This window comes from Thermobia domestica, chromosome 1 (genome assembly GCF_964235325.1).
Source record: "Thermobia domestica chromosome 1, izTheDome1.hap1.1, whole genome shotgun sequence".
NCBI lineage: Eukaryota > Metazoa > Arthropoda > Insecta > Zygentoma > Lepismatidae > Thermobia > Thermobia domestica.
Genome location: NC_137454.1, coordinates 304,707,123 through 304,734,298, shown reverse-complemented (window position 1 = coordinate 304,734,298; position 27,176 = coordinate 304,707,123).

The window sequence follows — 27,176 nt, the reverse complement described above, 5'->3', positions numbered from 1 at the left end:
AGTATTTATGAGAAATGAGTGATTTAATGTTGTTTCGTCTTGAAAAACTCCAAGAAAGTTCACTACAAGTCTAACTGGTGGTACTACCACTGACCCACTGCTGTCTTATATTGAAATTTGAAATCAGATTCTTTACTAGTTAAATAAATAATTAGTGGTCTCTCTTCGCTATGTATTGAAATGATTTCCCCTTGACTGTGTATTAAAATGAAATGAAATCTGACACCCCAACAATTATTTTGTTTAGGGTAAAGCGAAAATGAAGAAACTCTGAGGGGAACGTTTGGAAATGCTCAAGAAAAAAAAGTTACAAACACAATATGTTCAGCCATAATTTTAGTTGGTCAACCCGGGATCTCAACCATCTAAGGTGAAGTTTGGTTCAACAATTAGTTTGAAAATATGTATTCGTGAGGATAGAACAGTAAGCTACAAGTTGTATGTCAAGTCTCATTCTAACATTTAATTGGTGTAAACCTCCCTTGGTTTTGAATTTGTGAGCGTAATGTGAAAACAATCTTATTTTATTTGACATCACATTTGCGATGCAGGATTAAGGAAAACTTCACGTAAGATAGTCAATGATATGTATGAATTTGTTTGGAGTTCACCATCATCAAAGCTATTTTCTTTGTAGTCCTTAGACAGTAAACTGATAGACTTTGAAGTTCTTTTAAACATTCTACTTGGGAATCGAATCCTCTTATAACTTATTTCTTCTTCTTTTGAGTATTTCTTTTATTGGATTATCTGCTTTTGCACCATGTATTTTGAGTTACCAATTTCAATTTTTAACGATTCGCTTGTTCAAGCTATGAACAAATTTATTTGTGAGCCAATAAAAAAATTCCTTTTAACCACTAAAGTCTATGAACATATTAAGAGCTACTTGTGAAATAAATGGAAAATGATATTAGAAAAATATAAGTACGAATAAAATTTAGATGTCAAAGACATGTACGCTATCCGCTTAACCACACAAACTTTTGTTTCATCTCGTCTCATCTCATAGGCAAGCTAGAACAAAGAGAGAAACTATTCTTATTACTTTTAGTAGTGAGGTTATATGAGATGTAAAATCTAATATTTTGCCAGGAACTAACCCAGGTTTATCATGGATCGCTAAGCGGTTAGCTATAGAGTTTGGAATTATTTTGACTGCCTTTTCATTAAGTTACATGAATCATTTAGTGTAATCTCCTTTCCTTATGCTCTGTAAGCTAAGAGAAATGAATAATGCTAACAATCAAAACAAAACAAAATGTACATTTAGAGGAAGAGAGTGCGGGAGAGAGGGAGAAGTTCAGAGAGAGGTCCAGAGAGGGAGAGAGAGAGGGAGAGAGAGGAATAGAGAGAGGTACAGAGAGGGAGAGAGAGGAACAGAGAGAGAGGGAGAAGTTCAGAGAGAGGAAGAGAGAGATGTACAGAGAGAGGGAGAGAGGGAGAAGTTCAGAGAGAGGTCCAGAGAGGGATAGAGAGAGGTACAGAGAGGAAGAGAGAGAAGTTCAGAGAGAGGAAGAGAGAGAAGTTCAGAGAGAGGTCCAGAGAGAGGGAGAGAGAGGGAATAGAGAGAGGTACAGAGAGGGAGAGAGAGGTCCAGAGAGGGAGAGAGAGGGATAGAGAGAGGTACAGAGAGGGAGAGAGAGGTACAGAGAGGGAGAGAGAAGGATAGAGAGAGAGAAGTTCAGAGAGAGGGTGAGAGAAAGAGGATGTACACTACCACTGAGCCAATGCAGTCTACAAAAAGTTTGTATTCAATAATCTTCATGGTTTTTCGAAATATGTTCCTATCTTTCTCTACAACGATTTGATAGTTCACATCATTTTATTTCTTCCCAACATTACGATCTTCAGATTCAATTGAATTCCTCATAAGCAATACGAAGCTATAACTAACCTAATGATGGATTTGTCAACAATTTCATAGTTCTCACTGTATTTTTTTCGTATTATTATTTTAGAGTGCATATGCGTAGCAGACTCCTTGTTAAAATTGTTTGAACACTAAATAATGATAAGTAACCACTTCAAAATTAGACCTGATATATAGCTGAAGCTATTAAATACCAACAACGTGAATGGGGTCAAGTCAGAAAGTATACTTGAACTGAAATCTTTGTTTCTAGTGGGTATGAAGAACACCTCTTAGGACATGTGGGTGAATAAATGAAGGAAAACATGAGTGTTGGGAATCGAATCACAAACTACCACATCGGAGATGTGTACCCTATTACATATAAAGCTATTTGATTGTACAACATATATGTTTGAGAAAACAGATAAATAGGCGATATACCACACTTTATTCGTAAAATAAATAAATTCCAATTTCATGACACGTAAGAAGGAAAGGGGCAGAGGGTGATGTTGGAAACTTTTATAATTTGCTCAGTTTACTATAAATATTATTAGGAATTTGATTTTTTTCTTTGTTTGTTTGAGCTTATCAGTATTTAAGGACATGTTAGCTATGAAGGTCTCAGTATCTATTTATCTATAAAAAGTGGACTGCACTGTGAACAATATCAGCATTCGGAGATTTATCAACTGAATATAAGAATTTGTACAAGTTTGTAGCAGAATAGCTGATTTGGACAGCGAGTACAACTGCAACATATATTCGCAACCTACACTAACCAATGCTGACAAACATTCTCGTTCTCCTTAAACAATGAAATAAATGAAATCTTTTAGTATTACGTTCCACATATATGTCGGTTAGGGTAAAGGAAATGGTGAAATGAATAAAACTATGGGGGAAAACGGGGAAAATTCCCAAGAAAAAAGTTACGAACACAATATTGTCCGGCACAAAGTTCACTTCTCAGATCCTTAAACAATTTATTACTCCCATTTGATCTTGCCTATGACCAGGATTATTTTAGATATTGTTTGTTGTACTTATCTGTGCATATACTTTTCTGCATTAGTAGAGCAACTACCCACATCCGGTTGACAACTCTGTTGAATTTTACGCGGAAACCAAATCAAAAGCAATACCAAAAGCAAATAGAAAGGGGAGTAAACCGCTAAGGCTTCAATGGGTAATAGAATGGGACGAGTGTGAGCAAAGTAGGAAACTCAGCATGAGAGAGAGACTTAAGAATGGTCAAAAGTAAGAAAATGATAATTAGGTACAGCTTAAAATAATCATTATTGGAAAATAACAAGAGCAAAGACTACTTAAGAATCGGAAAATCTAGTAGACATTGTTAAAATCTCCCCTTTAACTTTTAAAAGGATTATTTATCGATCAAGTCAAACTGTCACAATGTTTTGGAATCCAATAGTGTAATTAAAACAAACACATGCAAAAGCCCTATTGGTGTTCAGGTATCGTGATTTCTAATTATTAATCTAAATGTCAGTATATAGAAATTCAAGCAAGCGCGGGTAAACGGGGTGGGTGACTTTATCTGTAGTAAAAAAAACTTTGTAAAAAATGAAAATATTTTATTGCAAAGATGTGATATTCAAGCAAGCGCGGGTAAATGGCACGGGTGGCTGTCTGTTTTAAAAGCTGTTGCAAAGATGAAATACTCAAGTTAATTTGAATATAAGAATGACTTCATAATCATAAAAGAATAGTATCTAAAACTAATAGGGGTGGAAACTATGAGTTTCGGGTCTACTTAAACTTGTTCAAACCTGTTTTCATTGGTTAATCCAAATAATACAATACATCTCACGGTGAAACGTATAAATACCACTGTTAAGAAAGGTACATATAAATAATCTTGTGCTGTTGTAGTCGATGAAAAGATTTCTTCTTCGTATGTTGGGGAGTGAAAATATTTGTGCCTAGTGTTTTAGAAAAATACATAAAAAAACAATATTTTCAAAACTGTTGAAGATTTGAACTGAAAAATGTCTAATGCTGAAAACGTATGGGTCTGTTACTGCGATAACATTCGCATAACCATTCAGTGCTTAATAAATGCGTTTCAACTGTGGGAATCTAAAAGACGAAGTATGCTTCTTTGCAGTGGATGTGAACGTGGATTAAAAGACGCAATATACCATAACTGTATTCTGTTAGATAAAAATATATTGAAAACAAAAGTACTAAGTGTTGTTACGGATATGTATATACAGGATGAAATTTGGTATGAGTTTCAAAAGATGCACGGCAATACTTTTAATAAATTAGAACAGTTTTTTCATATATATGAAGATGCCATTCATAATGATACATTTCTTAATCAACTGATAGAAATATTCTTGCAGAAAGATTTTAAGAAATTCTTAATTTGGAATAAAAACCATAGTGATAGTGATAGTGTTTGTGATTGAAAAATATGAAGAAATAATAGACGTATGGATGAAAATGTTACTCCTCTGTAGGCGTATGACACAAACAAAGTGTAAAAAGGATTTGGTATGACTTGATTTTTTCTGTGAGCGTAAAAACTGATAACAAATGAATCTAACTGCTGTAATTCTCTAAGAAAGTTGACAATAGTTACTGCATAGTTTGGTATAGTGCGATAATTTTAAACATATGTTTTGAAAATGATGAAAAGAAAGTGGTAAATGCTGCAAAAGAAAAAAACTGATTAACACCAATACAAATGAAAACTATGTACAACCCAATTTAAAAGTTTCATAATGTAAGAATGAATAGACATTTTTACTAAATAAGTGATAGTAAGATCCTACAAACAATAACCACAAAAACATTGGGTTCCAAACGTTTATGAATGTTAGTTATCAATTGGTTCTCATACAAGATGTAAATTTTGTTTGCCATCTTTAATTCACGGATATATTATACTCTTATCTCATTTGTTCTTCTCATAAATTATCATCTGGTATTCAGAGGTTAGTTTGTTTTCGAACTTCTTCGCATCTGCAATAGTACAGCCATGTTGATGTCAATACTAACATTGGGATCAATGCACAAATCCTTAGTCTGTTTTAATACTAGCTCAGGATGATTCTTTAGTTTGTACACGTAGTTACGACGTTGATCAGTCTTATCCATTCCGAGTATGACAATATACAATGTTTCTCCATTGGGATGGAACACTTTTCCGAAGCGCTGCATAATCTTCATATTTGGCTGATCCACGGGTTCGACCCTTTCCCTTGCATGGATTAACAATGTGGATCTCCCTTCTTTCCAAATGTTCATTACTATTTAAAACATTTTCAACTATATATGGAACAATATATCGGGATTCAATTCCTTTTTTTAGGACGCCATGTCACGTACATCGTTTTGTTTAATTTTGACGCGAACTTTCAATAGTAATACCGATATACATATCATAATCAACGTCATTTAGCGTATGTTCTTGTACAAATTCGAATAATAAGCGAACATATGTTTGCGGGTCTTCGATACCACTAGTGTGCATACATTCAATGGTAACTTCCTTTCCACGCAGACCAAAATAAGGATAGTGCCTAGTTCTACTACTAACAATGCGAAAGTAATCCCGAGTGCCTGTACCATACAATGTAGGTTCCAATGTAGAACATATACTATGTTCTGGTGCAAAACTCGTACTAACCCCCGAAAACACCCAATAACTCGTCGAAATCATCAGCAGTTAAGCCCGTAGTCTTCCCTGCAGACACAAATTCACTAATTTTTTCACACGTAGCTTTCAGCATATTGTCTTAACAAAAGAAGCCCACACAGTACAGCTCAAGAATATTTCTTGCGGACTTGCAACTTTTCAACACAATAGTCGGTACACAGCCAAAATCCAGGAATACTGCATGCAGTAAGTTTACATATGTTTACTCTCACACCAAGTAAAACAAAATCTTTTGTTTTGCAGTAAGTGTGATCGTTATGTCCATTTTCCGTACATTGAAGTGTAGATTGTTTCATGCAGGGGTTCGTCCTAATGTTATCTTCCATTAATTCTATTCCTTCATATACATGATACTCTTTCATGTATTTTTCTTTGTCTCCTTTGGTTTGACATGAGGTAGAAATCTTAAAGAATCCTGATATATTTAAAGAAAAATATTTAAATGACTAAGCTCAGTACCTAACAGTTCAAATTCCCATACTTCAATAATATGCAGAATTTCATATCCAGTCTTTAACGCTTTATGAAGTTCTGGGGTGCAATATGTGTCTGTTAAGACTTGCCGGGCGTCACAATGTGTGCATTCAATGATACCTTCTTCCTTACATGTGTAAAATAAGCCAAACATAAGTCAACCGTTACAGGTATATGTCCACTGTTACATGCATATTTCTTTACTTTGTGTATATGTGCTGTATCATGAAACATTACAAATGGATATAGTACTGTAACATCCAGTATTACATCTGTATGAATCTGTATGAATAAAATCATGCTTTCTCACACTATATTTTCATAAGATCATGTATATAATTAATGTTATTCTTAAGTTATTATTATATCCAATCAAAATAAAAGTGCAGTTAGTCTGACGTATCAAATTAAATATTTTTGATATTTAAAATACACGGAATCTAATTCAATACGTAAACAAATATTGTAATGGGGAAAAAACTTTTAAAATATTCATACTTATTTTCTGCGCATTTGTTTCGCGCATCCCCTACCCTAGCACTATAAATCCTGCGCATGCGTGTACTTGTACTAACACAAATAAAGTGGGTGATACGTTGTTAAGATGTACAGTCAAAAGGTAGATGTTTCAGCAGTTGCAAAGCAAGAAATAAATAAAGACCTGCATAATGTTAATCAATTAAGAACATATTCTTCTTTTCATAATAAGAAAAGGAAAGGTGAAATTGAAACCAATCTTTCCTTATCGCAAAGTAAACATGTAAAGTACATTTCACCACGTGAAAAACGTTTTGAACTTGAAAAACAAAAGAAAATTATTCTTGTACAACCAAATGATCCTGACATTCCTGAAGAAGACGCTGAAAGATATAGGATTATTTATCCAACACAAGAAGTTAACATAGACGATGGTGTGTATAGACGAAATTTCAGATACCCGAATGAAATACCCTTTGAAGAGGAAGTAGTATTGATAGATCAAAATACAATTTCTAATGACATTCTGATATTCAATGATGTGAAGTGTAGATGTACTCCTAATGAAGTAAATGAAGTTTGTGTAAAACAGTTACTAGAAAAATATAAACTTTCTGAACCATTACTTTGTGAAAGTTGTGCAATTCGTAGTGAGAAAGAAACTGAGCATAAATGTGTAAGTGAAAGTGATGAAGAATTAAATACTACTGTGTGGAATTTCCTAATTAAGAAATCAACACGTGAAGAAATATTAAAACAATATCTAAAGATTCATGTGAAATATATAGACCTAAACATTATTCCGCATCTTATAAACAAATTTAACTATACATATCAGGAGATTACATTTAATGATTATCACATTTCTGATTTAAGAGAAGCATATCTTGAACACGATAAAAATGTGTATCAACAATCCATACTGTGAATACCAATGTCGTTTCCTAAATACATACAATTATTGCGAATATCGGTGTTCTTCTTTTTCTATAGATGAACAACGTTTGTTATTATGTATTGACCGTTGGAAACCACAGCGAGAACTTTTGTGTTACGGGTGTTTTCAAAATCGCGCTAATTTAAATGAACATGAGTGTATTACTTTAGACTATGATTTGTTATGCTATAATGCATGGCGTAGAATGGTGAGCACACAAACTTTTGATGACTTATATAAAGATTTTGCAACAGTGCATTGTGATATTGAAATTGATGATTGGACATTTACATATACATTATATAATATTTTGTTAAACAAAGATAACATTCAGTTAATTACAGAGTTATTCTTACAAAAAGATTTACATTATAATATGCACAGAAAATAGTAATAATGGAAAATAAAAACTCTTCTGCTAATCAATTACAAAATAATAATAAAAACAATGTGTATAAATTAACAAAAACAAGTGATAAAAAATTTCAGCAATAAACTGGCCAATATGTAATTGTACATATACTAATATAAATATAGATTGTATTAAACAATATATCAAGGAATGTTAAAATCACAAATGTATCTGTATGTAAACTATATATTTCTATATCTTATTGTAAGTTGTAAATAAAATTTTATCACTGTATATTACTTGTTTTCATTTTTTATTATTATTTCCTTAGATGTATGATTTTAAAACTTTCTTTTGTGTAAATGCGTTTTACATTATCGTACTTAAAATATTCTGTGAAAAGTATTTCATTCAACTAAAAACTTTATCATGTGGATATGAAACTTTGACATGTGCATATAACAAAAAAATCCGTATGTTATGATCCGCGTGCCTAAAATTTGTTTGAACACTTTTATATTGCATGCATGTGAAAAACTTCACATTTTTAGTTTACGGTTCTGCATATTGTTTTTTAAATTTGTATTTTCATTTTGACAACTTGGATTTTTAATTTTGAAAATTACATTTTTTTATTTTGACAAGTTGCATTTTCATTTTGACAACTTGCATTTCTAATTTTGAAATTACATTTTCTTATTTTGAAAATTACATTTTTATTTTGACAAGTTGCATTTTTAGTTTTACAAGTTTTACTTGCATTTTTAATTTTACAAGTTGCATTTTAGTTTTGACAACTTAACTTTGACAGTTCCATTTTAGTTACAGTTTTCGTTGCATTTTTAATTTTACAAGTTGCATTTTAGTTTTGACAACTTGCATTTTTAATTTTGAAAGTTACAATTTCATTTTGACAACTTGCATTTTCACTTTTAATTTTGAAAGTTACAATTTCATTTTCGTAAATTGTATTTTTAGTTTACGTTTCTGTATTTTGTTTTGAAAACACTTTTCGACATTTATACCACATGTATGTGAAAAACTTTCTGCATGTTATGATACTTGTATGTAAAACATTTTCTGCATGTTATGATGCTTGTATGTAAAACATTTTCTGCATGTTATGATTCGCGTTTGTAAAAACACTTTCTGCATGTTATGATGGTTGTATGTAAAACACTTCCTGCATGTTATGATTCGCGTTTGTAAAAACACTTTCTACATGTTATGATGCTTGTATGTAAAACACTTTCTGCATGTTATGATTCGCGTTTGTAAAAACACTTTCTGCATGTTATGATGGTTGTATGTAAAACATTTTCTGCATGTTATGATTCGCGTTTGTAAAAACACTTTCTACATGTTATGATGCTTGTATGTAAAACATTTTCTGTATGTTATGATTCGCGTTTGTAAAAACACTTTCTGCGTGTCATGATTCGCATTCGTAAAATCAGTTTCTGCATGTTATATTACATGTATGTGAAAACTTTCTGCGTGTTATGATGGTTGTATGTAAAACACTTTCTACATGTTATATTACATGTATGTGAACACTTTCTGCATGTTGTAATTCACGGTTGTAAAAACAGTTTCTTCATGTTATGATGTTTGTATGTAAAACACTTTCTGCATGTTATGATTCGCGTTTGTAAAAACAGTTTCTGCGTGTTATGATGCTTGTATGTAAAACACTTTCTGCATGTTATGATTCGCATTTGTAAAATCAGTTTCTGCATGTTATATTACATGTATGTGAAAACTTATTGCATTTGTAATGTAAGTATATAAATCATACTATAATATTACTGAGTTTTTTATTCTCTTGTATTATTTAATATCTCGTAATTATTTACTCGAACACTTTGTGTGAACGTATTAAGAATGCGATGAACAATCTTCTTATTTTATTATTATTTCGTTTTACTTACCGTAATACTCTTACATCAACATAGTTATGTAGTGTTAAATAATTACTATGTAAAATACTAAGGACACTTAAGTGTGAACTTAGAAAATCCTTTCTCATTGCAAAGTCGGTGTTAATTTTTTTTATTGTGAATATATTAAAAAGTTTCTGTGGAACTCTGAACAATCTATGATTGTGAATATAATAAAAATTCTTGCAGAAAGTCTGCTTACTTTTCTTAACACAATACTCATAGAGTGTAATTCATCAAATAATTGTTGCACAAATTCGTTCTTATTTATTTATGTGGATCTTTCGTTACATAAACTCTTCTTCTTATTCAAGGTATGTTTGTTTGTTACACAAACATTGAGGATCTATGTTTCAAAATCGCAAACTTGTAAAATACTCATCAAACTTTTAAATACTTCGAAGTATTAGTAAAAATCAAGAAAAATATAAAACCCTCATCAAATACCAATTTTAAACGATAGAAACCATAAATGAGTTTCACCTTGTAAAATGTCAATGATACCTTTTATTTAGGAAAGTTTCTTTTATTAAATAAAAATCAAGAAATGAAATTCGTATATATTTATTTGGATATAAAGATATATACAAAGAAACAAGTATAGAAAATAATATATATATGTACAAACACACACACACACACACACACACAGACATAGAAAATAATATATACAGATTATATTACGTACAAAAAAGAAATCACTTTGCAGCGTTTCTATCTTTTTCTAATAAAATGTTCACTAGTCCTTCAATATAATTTGGGTTCTTTAATAAGTTGTCATAGTTTTCATGAAATAAATGTTCACTTCTTTTGTTAGCAGAATGCGATTTCGCATAATTTTCATACACATTGTCTCTCACATTTTTGCTGGCCATAATTTTCCATGCTTCTGCTTCGAGAGTTATATATTCACAAGAAGGCACCTGTGCACGAACTGATTGAAATAATTTAGGGTACAACCCGGGCAAAGTAAAACTGTATTCGGTTCCCACTTTAAAATACTATCTTTAACACATGTTTCACTTACAAAGTCACTACTACACTCGCACTGGTACTGTTTCGTTTGCACACGCAAATCCAATGGACCAATGGGTTACCTTTTGGGGTAACGATGGATAGTCCAACTGTGAAACACTTGGTGATGGCGTGCTGTTTTTGCACTCTTCTATCTCACTGAATAACTTACAAATTTCTTTCTCCTCTTCCTCATTAAATAAATCAGGAGATGTTAATCTTTGTTCTTGTTCTTCTTCAGCAAGTGTCCACTTTATCGCTGGAACTTGAAACTTTTGCTCCGGTGTTCCTGTTACTGGTACTGGTGAAGTTGTTCTTGATCCAACGGGCGAAGTTGGAATTAGTATTGGGTCTTCTCATAAATCAATGATTTCTTCCTCTATAATAACATCTGGAGAAGCCGGTGAGCAAGTTTCTACCTCTATAATAACATCTGGAGAAGCCGGTGAGCAAGTTTCTTCCTCTATAATAACATCTGGGGAAGCCGGAGAAAAGTAGCAAGTTTCTTCATTAATAAACATGTCCGGAGATTCTCTATTCAATTTAAACTTTTTGTTGGGAGATTCAACATAATCAAATGAAGAATCCCAATCTACTTCGTTGCAAAGTTGAATTTCTCGTTGTACTATACTGGCAGACGAATCCATGATGATACTATGCTAGTCTTCTCATCATACCCCGTATATAAGGAAAACTTATGTCGACGTCATATCACGTGGTACTTTAAAACACGCCCCTTACATCATTTAAAATATTTTCAGATGTACTTTCCCAATTCTCTATACAACTTTCAATAGGTATAAGGGACGGAGAAAACATATACTTACATTTCATTTATGTTGTCATGTATCATTTATTGATCAAACATTCTTTTGAAACATCATCGTCAATATTATTTACATTGTGTCACGATCATTCACATCTTACAATGGTATTACCTCAATAATGTTATTCATATCCTGTACTAATCAATTAATAGTTATCTACGTACAAAAAAAGTGTCAACACAGTTCATACTGCAAAACTTCTTTTGTATTTTTATTCGGTATCATATCAATGTGACAATCTTCTATTGTATTCAGTACAGCTTCATGTTTCAACAGGATCAACAGTTCTTTTGTATTTCCGTTCAGTGTCGCGTCATGTACCGCCATTCGTGGTGCCCAACTTCGTCAACAATGTTTTATTTTCATTTCCTATACCATTAAAGTTGTTTTTATTACTCTGTCGGTATTCTGTGATGTTTATCTACCGCAACCTTAATCTTCTTTGTATTTACCATCAACATTGTTTTGTGTTCACCTAACGCGGTACCAAACTTCTTTTCTATTACCAATTAGCATAGGGGCATGATTCAACATGTTTACGTGCCACAACCTCAATCTTCTTTGTATTCTTCGCCGACAATGTCTTGTGTTCAACTATCCTGATGCCAAACTTGTTTTTATTACCAATTAGCATAGGGGCATGATTCAACATGTTTACCTGCCACAACCTCAATCCTCTTTGTATTCTTCGCCGACAATGTCTTGTGTTCACCTACCCTAACGCCAAACTTGTTTTTATTACTGTGTCGGCACTCTGTGATGCGTACTAAACGCGTCGTCGGTTCTCCTGGTCGTCGGTATTTGTCTTCATGTTTTAACACGCACCTGTTACACGACAACGCCATCTTCCTCTCTTGCCCAACGAGTTTCCAAAAAGCGCGCGAAAAGTTCAGTTCATGTCTTGAGTTCAGCAGCGAAAGACGTACAAGAACCACGCTCTGTAAATGTACCAGCATTGCTTGTCGTACCGAAGTATACATATTCTATACACGACGTCTTTCAGACGGAGAATCCACAATGTGTCCCGCATAAATAAAGTATATTCCCTCCACCATTTTAATATGATCACAATCAAAGATTGTTCTGAATTTGCTATGCAAATGGTCAAATTAATTAATATGATCACAATCAGATTTAACAACGAGTATGCTTTAGCATACGATTTGAAAAAACATAATATGATCACAATCAGGTTTAACAACGAGTTTGCACAGCAAACGACCCAATAAATAAAAAGTTTGCAGGGCAAACAATCCAATACAAATTGCTCCGACTAATTTATTAAGAGAATGCAAATAAGAATGAGCTTCTAATGAAGCGAAAGAATGAAAAAACGATCCAATAAATAAGGAGCTTTCTTAGCAAGCAATCCAATACAAATTGTTCCGATTAATTTATTAAGAGAATGCAAATAAGAATGAGCTTCTAATGAAGCGAAAGAATGAAAAAGATACGATCCAATAAATAAGAAGTTTGCACTGCAAGCAATCCAATACAAATTGCTCCGATTAATTTATTAGGAAAATACAAATAAGAATGAGCTTCCTATAAAAATAAAAGAATAAAAATTAATTAATTTGATCACAGCATAGCTGTTAGAAACAACCCTATCAAAATCACGTGATACATGTCCTTCAACCTCTTTTCTAGAAACTACTCCATCCCTCCTAACACTCAACCTTTTCCAGGAACCCATCTAACCACCTAACAAACAGGGTAATAAAACCACCTCCCCCTAAAACCTCCCCAAGGACGGCACGGCCATATTGACATCAAAACTACACAATCATAAAACAATTAAGAGGGCAATAAAATCTATTGTGGTGTAGAATCCTAGACGTTCCTACTCGAATAGACTAGTTACAAAAATGTTCTTAAAGTGCATACTAACGTCTAATGTAAATACTAAGTTGATTTGAAGGATACTAGGAGGAAAATTGCATTCTAGTTATGAACAAGACATTAAAAAAAATACACTCAAATCACTACTGTAGTTGAGAGTGATTTTAATTACGATTTTCCTATGAATAGGAGACTACCAATTTCTGCTACTTTCTAATGCTGTCAATAAATGATTTTTGTGCTATATTTAAGTGATGTAAAACTATATATCCTAAAAGCTTACTCCATTGGGAAAAACGTTGGCCATTTTAAAAGTAAATTAATAATGACGATAGTGAAAACGGTGGCTGAGTTTTGTTAACATACGATAATTGTCAGTGTTGCAAGTTTTAAAGAATTTATGCGAAAATCACGTTTTGTCCCGAAATTTTGGGTTTTGCGTTTCTGCCACAAATTGGTTGCTTAGTATAAGTGTTACCTCGTTGGAATTTACGGTTCTTAAGATTTCCAATGATATATAACTCTTTGTCCTATGTGATAAAAGAAGCTGACTAGAACGGTGAAAGCGTATGTCACCTTATGCACTTTTGTACAAAGAGGTCAGAAAGTAACACAAGTTATATTTTTTTTCTCGGCTTGTATTGCACTGATTTGTGTCATTGTTGGCTATGATTGAGATAAATATCAAGGATATCTTTTGGTGGTGTTTCGTTGGTGTGCAATAACTGTCAGTGTTGCAAACTTCTCATGATTTCTGAAAATATCTTTTTTAAATAAAAAATCTGTTTTCTTCTTCCTCTTCTTCTAGAAATTTAGCACGATGGGCATATATGTTATTTACTTATATTCTCTGTCTTTCACGCTTTCCAACCCTATATGATTCATGGCTTTGTGATAATTAGAACGGTGGCTAGAAGAATAAACATAAAGGGTGACGATTTCCATAAATTTCTTGTCGTCATCTAAATATGGCGGACATTTTTCAAAATTGCGGGAAAAGCTACAGTGGAATTTTAGGGGACTTTTAGTATGTTATTCCTGACACATTCCCCTACTTCCATACCAATTTTCAGTTTGTTACTAATTTGTTCCTTTCTCAATCCTATCTTTACTGGACTAAAAGAATGTAATTCTCTGTATGTTATAGCCATACCGCATTGTACGTACCAGCCATATCACCGTTATTTCCTAATTAAATTTTGCCAAACGAAATTAAGTTTTGTCGCAGAGTGTATACTTGTTTTAATCTGGAAAACTGTGCTTAACGATTTTGAGCGCATATTTCATCTTTGTTTCTTGGCCAATTGATTTATGTGGAGAATTATTTTTACTTGTAATGAGCTAGAACTTTAAATATGTAACTTTCGGCCGTGTTTCCCAACGAAATTCAAATGAGCGTTCATGCAAACGAATTGAATAATTGAACTTTCTAACTTGAATGTAATTCGGGGAATTTTGTTGCATCATTCAAAATTTAAGTGTAGTACATTTGGGTCAATACTGCAGATTAACCAAATAAAGGTGAAGGTAAACCTTGAAAATCGGCCGTTCAAGGTTAAACCTGGTTCATCCACCACTTAGATCAAGTCTTTTGGGTCTTATGCAGAGTCGTTCTGACGTATGATTAGCGTCATACTGAAGTCCTGACTACTGCAGGAAATATGTTTGTCCAACTCTTTAATATGGCACTAATCACACGGCAGAATGACTCTACATAAGGCCCTTAGAATTTAACGTAGCTCAACAGTTAAACTTCGTTGGCTCACTCGGCCGTTTACAGTATTGATTTTTTTCAAATCTAGTTTAAGTGCTTCTTTTTTTTTTCGAAATGAATTTAAGTTTAAATTTAATACTATTTAAATTAAGATTTACTATTAAATTAAAATTATGTATCACCAAATTTAATTTTCATGAAGGAAAAAATACAAATCATTTGAATTAATGGCCCATTTGAGAGCCTAAGCCTACTCCAGCGCCATCTGTCAACGATCGGCTGAACTACGTCCAGCCTAACAGCGAGCAAGTAGTCAGCCCGCTGGGACGCCCTGTTCCTAACTGGCGCATCAGGAGCTTTCTAGACCTATCACGTCTTGTTTTCACGTAATTCCCCAATTTGCCTCACGATGCTGGATGGAGGCCGAGAATTAGGAAGCACCGGCCGGGAATCGAACACAGGGCTAGCGCGGACTTGAATCCAACGGTTTAACCACTATATAGATTACGGTTCCCCTTTTCATGAAGTAAGGAACATTTAAATAATTTCAAGATGTCAGTAAATTAAAACCATTAAAAAATCCTGTTCGTTTCAAAGAAAACAACAAAATAATACCCCACACAAATTACATGACCATAAAACAAAGATGGCCCGAGTATTCAAGTATACAAGTATAATGCACAGATATTTTTAGAAATACAATTTACGGCAAAGAAAATAACTCGTGCTTCTAAGCGTTAGGTACCAAAAATTGTACGTGATTCTCACATCTATATTTAATTTTATTAACGTTAAAGTTTGAGTTAATGATAACCAGGGCCCGGATCCTGTTGACAAACCAACTTTTTTTCTGTTACGCATACGACAAGGCAAGTTCAAATAAAAACGTTATCCGTCAACTCAAGGCTCTAAAAGTATATTCTTTTAAGGTTAACTTTTGGTCACTTTTTGCCGTTTTGAAGATTCAGGTAATTTTTTTAATATTTTAAGGTAATTTTCAGGTCACTTATAGTCTTTTTAGTCTTTTCTTCCACATAAGGAAATTTTAAAAGAACACTGTTTACGGATTTTAAAAATACTGTTATCTCTTTTCCTTCTTCCTTACTACTGGGGTGGAAAACTGCATTCCTCAAAAACTAATGAAGACTAAGCTGCAGCTTGTTGACGAGGGGTAGGGGTTGGTAGGTGGCCAAACAGATAGTTTGGGTAGTTGACCACAAAGGATGTGATCACGTAAATAACTAAAAGTGGATTGGAAGACATACAAAATTTTTAAACAGGGTTTTTATCTATTATACTTATGTATACAGTCTACACTTGCGAATTTCTATACTTTAAGTGTGCTTCCTAGTTCCAACTCGGGAATGAATTGATGCTTTCCGTACGTACAATGCCGTACAATGGACTGCAACTAACTGAAACAAACATTTTGAAAATGAGTGAGAAATGGTAATTAAAATCCAATAGATATTTTTAAAATGTTAATGTTTAACTAAATAAACGTTTTAAAAAAAGCAAGTTTTTAAGGTTAGATATACACTTCTTCCTATGTCTTCCCCCGACATAAACACTATATTGAGAAGATCCATAAGTCTGATTATAAAAAGGACTGTTTCTATGACAACCACTATTATTAATATTATTATTATTATTATTTCTGGTAGTAGATTGTTTATCCATTGCGCTCAGCATGATTGAACCCGGGGCCGCGGTGGCTCCGTGGTAGAGCGTTCACCTCTGGTGCTTGCGGTCCCGGGTTCGATCCCCGCCCCCGCCAAGTGAATTTTTGTGGTGGACAAACACCGTGTGCGTGGGTTTTCTCGGGGTTCTCCCGTTTCCTCCCACTTTCTTCATTCCACCATTTCATTCATTTCTCATAATCACCGTCTCCTTTAGCCTAACCAGCATAACCGTGGGACGTAAAACTCAAAGATTTCATTTCATTTTTTACGATTGAACCCTTTAAAAATCCCTGCTCTAGACCGACTCGTCAATATATTTGCTCAGGGGTTACGCACTGAACGCATACGACTACCAGGAACACGCAATTGGTTAACGTACTGCTAGTCCCTGGAATTTTGGATCCTTCTGTAGGGTCACACTCCGAATCGTACTTTATTAGGAGCCTGCGATTGGTATGGCACGTCCGATCTTAGGGAATCAGTTTCTACGCATTTCTTTCCCTAATCCTTTGGATAAGAGTATTATGTTTATTGAACGAGTATGATGTGTGGTGCATTTCTATAAAAAGAGGGCCGGGTACAAGTACGAGTAAAAGCCATTGAAACCACAACCATCTTTGAACTAAGTAGTTTAGTGAATGCATTTCCGTTAAGTAAATACCAGCTACGACAAGTGCTTAACCTACGACAGCAAGCTTGGTTTTCAGTCACTTTTGAACGTGATCTGTTAGAATCTTCTCCATGGGGAAATCGCGGTTGAAAAGTGGGAGGGCCACAGCCGACGGTGGCGGGCCACCAGTACGGGACAAACACGACTAGTACAGGAAAACCGTCTTTATGCAGGCTCGATCAGAGGCGGCAGGTAGCCTCTGACCCTGTTCCGACTCTTTGCCGACTATATGTCGGCAGAGAAGCGACGTTGCGGCAGGGCTGGTCACAGATCCGACTCTCTGCCGAAGAAACTGAGAGCCTTTGTGTCGCGGTCGTTTTCGAGACTACTTAGCCGCTAGGACGCCCAATTCTCGACCCTAAACCAGCCTTTCTAACGCCATACTGCCTACCACTACGTCACCGTAAATCAACCGTTGGAATGCTGTCTTTCCGACGTCTTTTTATAACCAATGTCATAGGTTTGCAGCGCCTCTGCCGATCCAAAGTCGATCTCTGGGAAGTTGTTTCGACGTTGTTGTGTCGGCACGGCACTTTCGTAGATTATTTTCCGCGAGTTGGACAGTCACGGGTGGCCCTTTCGCTGCAGAGGCGGACATCGGCGGCAATTCCCCATAGGGTTCGTTAGACTGTCTTTTAAATAGCGTTGAGTTGAATAGACAGCGTGACTCCCTAATAGCCAGATAAGAAAGTCATACATTAACCTATTCGAATTCACAGCCTAGTATCAAGGTAACAGATGCTTTTCAGATCTAGTAACTTTGGTTAGATTAATTTCCTATAAACAGAGCCATAGTCTACGAGGCAGTACGATAAAGGTCTGATAGCCTCTTGAATTCTTTAAGCCGCAACTAACCACCTAAACAATATCCTAGATATCTATCAATATCTGAATCTGATTCTCGTCCTCCCAGTTATTTAGTTATTAGAAAGTCATTTATGTTTATTGAAGTGCACCGTAAGAGTCCTGGGGTTAAGACACGTAAGTTATATTGTTTTCTTCTAAACATTCTAAAGAAGATTTACGCACTGTTCACTCATCCGACTCGTGGAACCTGCATAGTTCCTGAAATGTAATACTTACATGCATTTCCTCTGCAAGGAATATACTGTTGGAGACAGGCATCTCTTGCCGCAACCACTACCCATTTCCCCCCACACAACCCAAGCGCTATCATTCTCTTCAATGTTGCCGTACTTCCGTAACCTTTCATAACCAGAACAAAATTCAGCATTTTTTAAAAAAGCAATGAATAGAAAATAAAGGGACAATAGAGGGATGTGGCAACGTTGATTTTCAGATAACGGGGGTCATAAATCTCTAATAAATGTCTTCAAGAACAGGAGAGAGAGTTTTGAGTACTTTCCAGATTCCAGGAAAAAAGTATCTTCAACTGTGTCTGCTAGTATACTGTTTAATTTTGCTGCTTTGCAAAAGGATATATCTTAGCATAGCGACTACCAAATCGTTGACAGTATAACGATTATAAGTTGTCTGAGGTTGATTTTTGGCAGAAGCCAACACTACTCTGTGAAGCTAAGATCTTCCTTGTGGTTAGTAGATGAGTTCGTTTAGATTGCATTTAGGTTTGCATAGACTTTTGCTAATAAGTTTACTAAAGAAGAGCTTTGGCTCGTTACTAAACTTATGTATGGGTGCCGGCCTAAATCAAAACCATACCGTCGGCCGCCTCATCAATTGCTGGCTAGCAGTAAAGCAAAATGTTCCGCTGCCCAGTACAAAAAAAAAATATTATATTCTGGTGTTGGAAGTATGAAAAATTGCACCATCTTGCTGAAAATAGTCATGACGAAATTCTTTGTCATCTAACTCATTTAGGATTATTTTTTTTGGGGGGGGGGGGATAGCAAATTCCCATCTACACTTCAGTATCCACTGTTGCATCAAAAAAAAGAAAAAAGTAGAGCTAATAACTGAGAACAGGATCACAAGTCGATACGGATCACGCAACACAGAACACACCACATACGATCACGTCTCAAGTTAACACTCCTTGGGCTCAAGTGAGCGATAACGCTGACATCTTCAGGAGATGTTGCCACATGTACGTACGTATGTTGAGAATTCCGAATTACGATTAACACTTTTTAAATCTGAGAATTAAATGAACAGCTTTTATATATATAAGGATTGTGCAATTACTTCTTTGTCACACAGAAAGGAATTTTTAGACTTCGATTTGTATTCCTCCGACAGAAAGCAATGTGACTTCCGATAGTGTCAAAGAACTAGATTCTTCATGTAAGATTCTTCCATTAGGTGTTAATTACTATTTTTTTAAAGGTTGTTAAACAGCATCTCAATCCCTAAAAGTGGATCAGTATTTCTGTCTTGTAACGATTCTTTATTCTGCATATTCATACATGGTCTACTTCATGAGTACCTTCCCCCCCCCCTACTTGCAGTATTCATTCGTCTTATTTATTCATGTGTCATGATTTCCTTATACAGTAATATGTATATTTTCTCTATTTCCTACTCCACTTCATCTATCTTACAACAATTCATCTATAATTATATTTCTTCACTCTTAGTAAACTTTGATTTATGCAGGCCAAACTTCGACGCCATCTTGGTTATGTTCAACTGTCACTGGTCACTTTGGATCAGTGATGAAAATTTTCCAGAAAATTTTCCGATTCATAAAAACATACTCCACTTATTCCTACATCGTTGTTTAGCCGTGATGTGAGGTGGAAAATTTTCTTCTATATTCTTCCGGAAAATTTTCCGTTCTTAAATATCAATCAAGTAACAATTCCTCAGTATTCATAAAATTGACTGAAATCATGTATAGAAATGTTACAAAGTGAAAGATCGTTTAAAGAATCTGAAAATTTTCATGGCTCAGACAATTTTCAATACTATGTAGGACCAAGTGAAACAATTTTTCATGAATCGAAAAATTGTCTGTCCTGTACAGTAATGAAAATTTTCCGGAAAATTTTGAAACGGAAAATTTTCCGATTTATAAAAACATACTCCACTTATTCCTAAATCGTTGTTTAGCTGTGATGTGAGGTGGAAAATTTACTTCTATATTTTTCCGGAAAATTTTCCGTTGTTAACAAATATCAGTGATCAAGTAACAGTTCCCCAGTATTCATAAAATTTTCCGATGAGACAGAGAAACACTGTGTAAAATTGTACTTCCCAACTTGAAATATTAGAAACTATTCTGGTTCCCGAAAGCTAACTGGAAAATTATAATTGGTTGCGGACTAACTTTCCTCTACAGAAATTCAATTTTGTAGCTCAATGTGCAGTTAAACATAGTGGAAAATTTTCCACCAAACACCACTATACATAATATCCTAAATTGTCCGGATTATGAAAAGTTTTTTCCACTTGTTTCTACATGGTGATGAAAATTTTCCGATCTATGAAAATTCCTTTCACTTGTTTCTACAATTCAATAAAACTTTCCTATTCACAAAAAGTTATTTTACTTTTTGCTTCAAAATGATGAAAATTTTCCGACTCATAAAAAGTCCCATTTTTTCATATGAAACAGAAAATATTTCGATTCATGAAAAATTGTTTAACTTGTTCCTACATAGTACTGAAAATTGTCTGACCTATGAAAACTTTCAGATTCTTTAAACGATCTTTCACTTTTTAACATTTCTATAAATATACATGAATTCAACCAATTTTATGATTATTCAGGAATTGTTACTTGATTACTGACATTTTTTTAGAACGGAAAATTTTCCGGAAAAATATAGAGGAAAATTTTCCGTGGAAAATTTTCCACCTCACATCACTATTTTGGATATCACTCACGTTGTCAGAAGAAATTAAGGATATAAGAGTAATATCAAGTAGTGGGATTTGATGTGAACATATTTTAAAGTCGAAAGTTGGTGAATGGCAATTCCACTATTTTGAATTGGTCGTGAGTTGTAAATCAAAAGTTTCTCTTACTAACTGTATATGGCTGGCTGGGGGAACTTCTATACATTATGCGCCTGAGACAATTTCTTTGTCCAGTTTTTCCAAGTTTATATTGTAAGGTCTCCCATAAATTACAAATGATGATATCCAGTTATCTCACTATTAATTTGATCAATAACCAACATCGACTTCGTTGGTACTAATCATTTATCAATCTCAACCACAACACAAAATTATCGATTGTTTAATAAAAAAAAACAACAATAATACGTAAGAAGAACATGAAGCGAAGTCGGGTTGGCCAGGGACAATTGGTTGGATTAATTTTGTCTACATTCACGTGTTGAAACTGGAGAAAAGCCATAGAAAAATTAGGATTATCAGACACAGGATTCGAACTAGGAATGTCTTGACTTCGGAGCAAGAAAAGTAACAAATAGTCTACGATTATATAAATACCGAACTCTCCTCTTGAGTTGATTTTGAGTTTAACGTCCTGTTCAGCAGCAAGGATATATGAGACATGGACCTGCGGATTAACGTGGAATCCGAACCACATAAGTTTCCGCCCGGAATAGAACCCGGGTATCCCGAGCTAAAGGCGCGTACGCTAACCGCTTAGCCACAAATAACTCTCCTTTAACTTATTGTATACCTCTCGTTTCTTATCAAGTTAATAATAATAATAATAATAATAATAATAATAATAATAATAATAATAATAATAATAATAATAATAATAATAAGGGAAATAGCATGAAGAATCGAAAAATGAAAAGAAAACATTGAGTTTTACGTCCCACGCTTATGCCGGTTAGACTAAAGGAGACGGTGAAGATGAGAAATGAATGGAATTGGGAGGAAACGGGAGAACCTCGAGAAAACCCACGCACACGGTACTTGTCCACCACAAAGTTCATTTGGCGGGGCCTGGGATCGAACACGAGGCTCTAAGCACCACAGGTGAACGCTCTACCACTGAGCCACCGCGGTTCACATGAAGAATAGAATTGACATCTTGTCATACAGCGAAGATTCGTAATTTTCTCTTTTAAAACTTGTAAATTTAGAACACTTTTCGGATAAAGTGAAATATCTTGTTTTTAAAAGAAATCATCAAAAGAGAAAGAAATGAAGCACTCAGCTAATAAATCAATTTTCTGTTTTAAACTACCTTATCATAATGTAGCAGCGACTTTGAAAATTTTCCAGCATATACGTAGATTGCATAAAGCGAAAGAGAAGAGTGAGAGAGAATCTTGGTCGAGTTATCGCCAGCAAATTTCCTTCGCTTGCTTGATAAGAAAATGAGCGAAAAGATTTTGATCTTTGAAAGCAAGAAAATTCGTGTCTTTCTTTTTGCTACACTCTACTCCTCGTCTACTACGTGAAACATTAAAGATGATGTTATTAGGGTAGGTAGGGAAGGAGATAGAAGAGTGGGGTAGAAGGGGTAGATAGAAAATGATGAGTGGTAGGAGATATTTTCTCTTGCCACGAATCTATCTTTAATGACAGTGATAACAAAGTTAGTTTCTGAAACTCTGATCACTGAAGCTGTTTAATAGTACGTGACAAAATGCTCTAAAGTAAAATCCATCCTAAATTTTGAAAATTCAAACGGAAATATATACTCCATTTATTAGATGTAATTTACTTTTCTTTTCCGTTTTGATTGCAACATCCATATTAATGAAAACAGAACTTTTTGATTTATTCATTGAAAGAAATGTTATTAAATCAAAGGAAACGTTTGCTATTAACGTCAAGAATCTGAAATTAAATTTTTCTCTGCTTTGATTGCTTACAAATAATTGAATTATCAATATTACCTCATATTACTGTTATATATTCACCACAAAATATTCTGCCCTTGTACACTGAGAAAAATCCGTTATCCGGAAAGCAGTATATTGTACAAATATACGGAATCCTTACGTTTACTGAAGAAATCAGTGCGCAGCATGCGTTATCCATATGCTACATACGCACTGCCCTTAGATGTTACATCATCCCGTTGCAGGATGTCTGACACCTAACAGTCTGTTATACGCCAGCTACATGTTATATTCGTCCATCTATATGTGAAATCCTGACCACCTATATAGTTCTTTTGTTCGTACGGAAACTACGTTTGTTCGGAATACTTATACCGAAAGTACGTATAAAATACAGTCTATTCTACTTTTTCAGTTATATGTTTGCGGTACGTTAAATCCAAATGCTACAGGATTTACACATGTAACCTACGTTCTTACGTACTCTATATACTTTTTCCTCAGTGTAGGTAAACGAGCTTCTCCTGAAGGAAGCGTTTTGGGGCGCCGGGCTTACTATCCCCGTCAATCACATTCACGATAACTCAGACTTCAATTGATCGAGTTCAGGCTCACTAGACTCCTTCATGTAGCTTACGTTAACTCAAACCGCAATTGATCGAGCTTATTCTCACTAGTCTCCTGAGTGAGGCTTACGTTAACTCAGACCGCACTTGATCGAGCTGTCTCACTATCTTCGTCAATAAGTTTCACCCTAACTCAGGGCGCAATTGATCGAGCTTAAGCTCACTAGCCTCCTCAATACGGCTCACATTAACTCAGACCGCAATCGGTCGAACTTAGGCTCACTAGCCTCCTTAATTAGATTAACGCTAACTCAAACCACAATTAATCGAGCTCTGGCCCACTAGCCCCCTCAATGAGGCTTACGTTAACCTGTCTGATAACAAATATCCACTTTAGAGGCGTTTGGTTTGCATAGATCTTATGTTATCCTATACCAAGGGATGTAATGGGATGTAATCCAGTGTAAAATACGAAAGAACGAATTTATGCAGAGGATCAGTAATCTGGAAATGGTGTTATTTCTATTTATTGGAAAAATTTTTAGTGCGTATCACTGGTAAGGAAGAAAAAATTTAAATTCAGATCTTTAAGTTTATCATACAATCATCTATACAAACGCATTGACTTATTAACAAACCTTGTTAGCATAATTTGAATCCTGGAAGTCTGAAGAGGAATTCGTATCTATTGGATCCTTTCCCATGTGTAAGCTCCTGTTCTGAGCCGTGTAATCATTTCATTTCAGAGATCTAAGCGTCTCTGCACAACCCTCTTTAATGTTGATAAAACATTCAGTAAAGATTCATGTATGACCTGTAATAATTCCGTAATGTTACATATTCATACATAATTTACTATAGTTGAGGAACCAGAGCCATTTTCATGATGAACGCACTCCCGCAGAAGCACTCACAAGAAATTATAAAGTTTCACAGGCTGCTGCTCTTCATCCAATCTATGCGACTGGTTCAGAATACACAAATACACTAGATTAACCTAATTTCAGAAAGCAATGGAACTTTTTCGAGTTTAAACTTTTCACGTCTTCGTTTTAGGTTCGATACATTCAGTTCCGATCCCTGGAGGGAGTATTTCTGATTCAAAGATATATAAATCCTATTTCTGATTCAAGGTTATACATCCTTTCAATGTTAGGAAACGATGTTAGTTTCAAAATAAAGATCAATATTTCTGTCACAACTTAGATTGAAAGTGGTTGATTAACTTCACTATAAATTTGTTCTACATAATGTGAAATTTATTCATCAAAATACTTTGAGAGTATAATGTTCAGAAAGCACTAAATATCAATAGTGAAAATCTCATTTAGTTATATATATCGCTAACTTTCTGGTCTTTGGCGCGAGCAGTCCTGGGTTCGATTCCCGGTGGGGACATGGATGTACCAAGTTTTGTGTTGATAGACAGAATAAGTATAAGGAGAAAGCGTGTATTGTTATACAAACTTTTCTCTCATATCTATTCCGTCTATCAACACAAAACTTGGTACACACATTTCTTATCCCTTATAGTATTTTTCGAGATATATTTGGATTGTATGTTTTTACACGGGGCCACTCCAGAGGGGTAAAAAGTTGATGGGAGGAGTTTCTGGAGGGAATTTTCCCGACATTCTCCCAATTTTCCCCGTTCAAGTACTGTATGGACCCCAATGCATAGCACCTCTGGAAAGCTTGTTTCATCCTAAAGAAAATGAACTGTAAACCATGACTTTCCAGTGAATAGTGTTGATGCAATAGCTATTTCACTGCGAGTCTACGATTTTCTTTATACTAACAGGACTAACGGGCTCCAGGGACTTACTCCGTTGTCCGTGGCACCTTTTTTTTTTTTTTTTTTGTGCATGAACATATCTTTGTTATGTTTATCTAATAGACTAAATTTGATTCGGATGTCTGGATGACACGTTCGTGTCCGTTCCTTGTGGAAAAAGCAGTAAAAATTGCCAAAAAAGGACACCCGCCATAGTGAACGAAGATTGACAACGGGCTGAAAAATATGTTCAAAAACATCCTTTTTCCATGTTTTTGGATGAATAATCACATTATCGTAGGTAGCACACTTTAAAAGACACATTCTCAAAAATTTTTAAAAAAATCATAGTTGAAAACAATTCCGTCTAAAACTGACTGAGGCTACATTTAATTCAAACTTTAACTGGAGAGCTCAAAATGAAAGTTGCTGAAAGAAAGAAAATACTAATATAATCCCAGGAATTGAACCTAAGCCCACCAGTGTAGAAAAAGTCACCTATGCTAACTATTAACCTAACAGATAGCGACGGACATAATCCTTTGTTATTGAAAGTTCAACCGTCGTATCCAAGTGACATTATTATACGTAATGAATGATTTTTGCTTCTTTCTTTATGATTATTATTTTAAAAATATAACACATTTGAAAATCATTTTGTTTTCATTTTTTACTAGATTCAAATATTAACTTCTGAGGACATTCTTTGTGTCTGCAGTATAGGCTAACGGAAAGGATAACAAACTTTCCTTGCGTATGTTGATAGGTCAAATTAAAATATTGTCAAACGATGGTAGAAAAATTTAAAATCTTAATCATAATTGTTCCCTTCATTAGACTAATTTAATTTTTATAACTATTTCAGCTGATGTAAGTTCAAGAAACATTTTTGATATGAAGGTTACGAAATTCCATTCGAGATTATGAAAATAGGACAAACAAACGACTAGAAATCTAGTCTATGGGTCATTCCATGTCAAATCACCTAGAGCACTGTGTTTCAATGTCCCAGATACTCTTCAAAATTTTTTCATACATAAATACCAATGAAATTATGCTAAATTAATTTTTTTTCCGATTTTTTGGATGAGAAATGGGCCGGGGAGAAATTTTTGAAAAACGTGAATTTTTCTTCAATTTCACTTTTTGGCACTCAGCATCATGGAACTAAATTACCATAACTTTCTTATTTTTAAAGATATTGAGCTCATCCAGGTGTCAAATGAAAGCTTAATGTTTGCTCTTTCAGTAGATATTAAGTAATCTTGCAAAAGGTTACACTGTCAAACATTAAGGGGCATACAAACAAATTTTAGGGTTTTTACAAATTGTGCCGTTGCTCGAAAGTTACAACTATGAAACTTTTGATTCTTTTTTTGTACATTCATCTTAACACGTACATGGTATGGTTGAAAAATAAAGAGGGTGTTTTTTGTATTTTGTAATCATTATTTTTTATGTACAGAAATATAGTTTTAAGTGTTGTTACAAATTGTGTAATTGCTCGTAAGCTACAACTATGAATTTTTTGAAACTTTTTAAATAGAATCAACTTAGCACATACATGATATGGTTAAAAAATAAAAAGGGTGCTTTTGGTATTTTTGTACTTATTATTTTGGTATTTACATGTATGGAAATATACAGTTTTAAGTGTTGTTACAA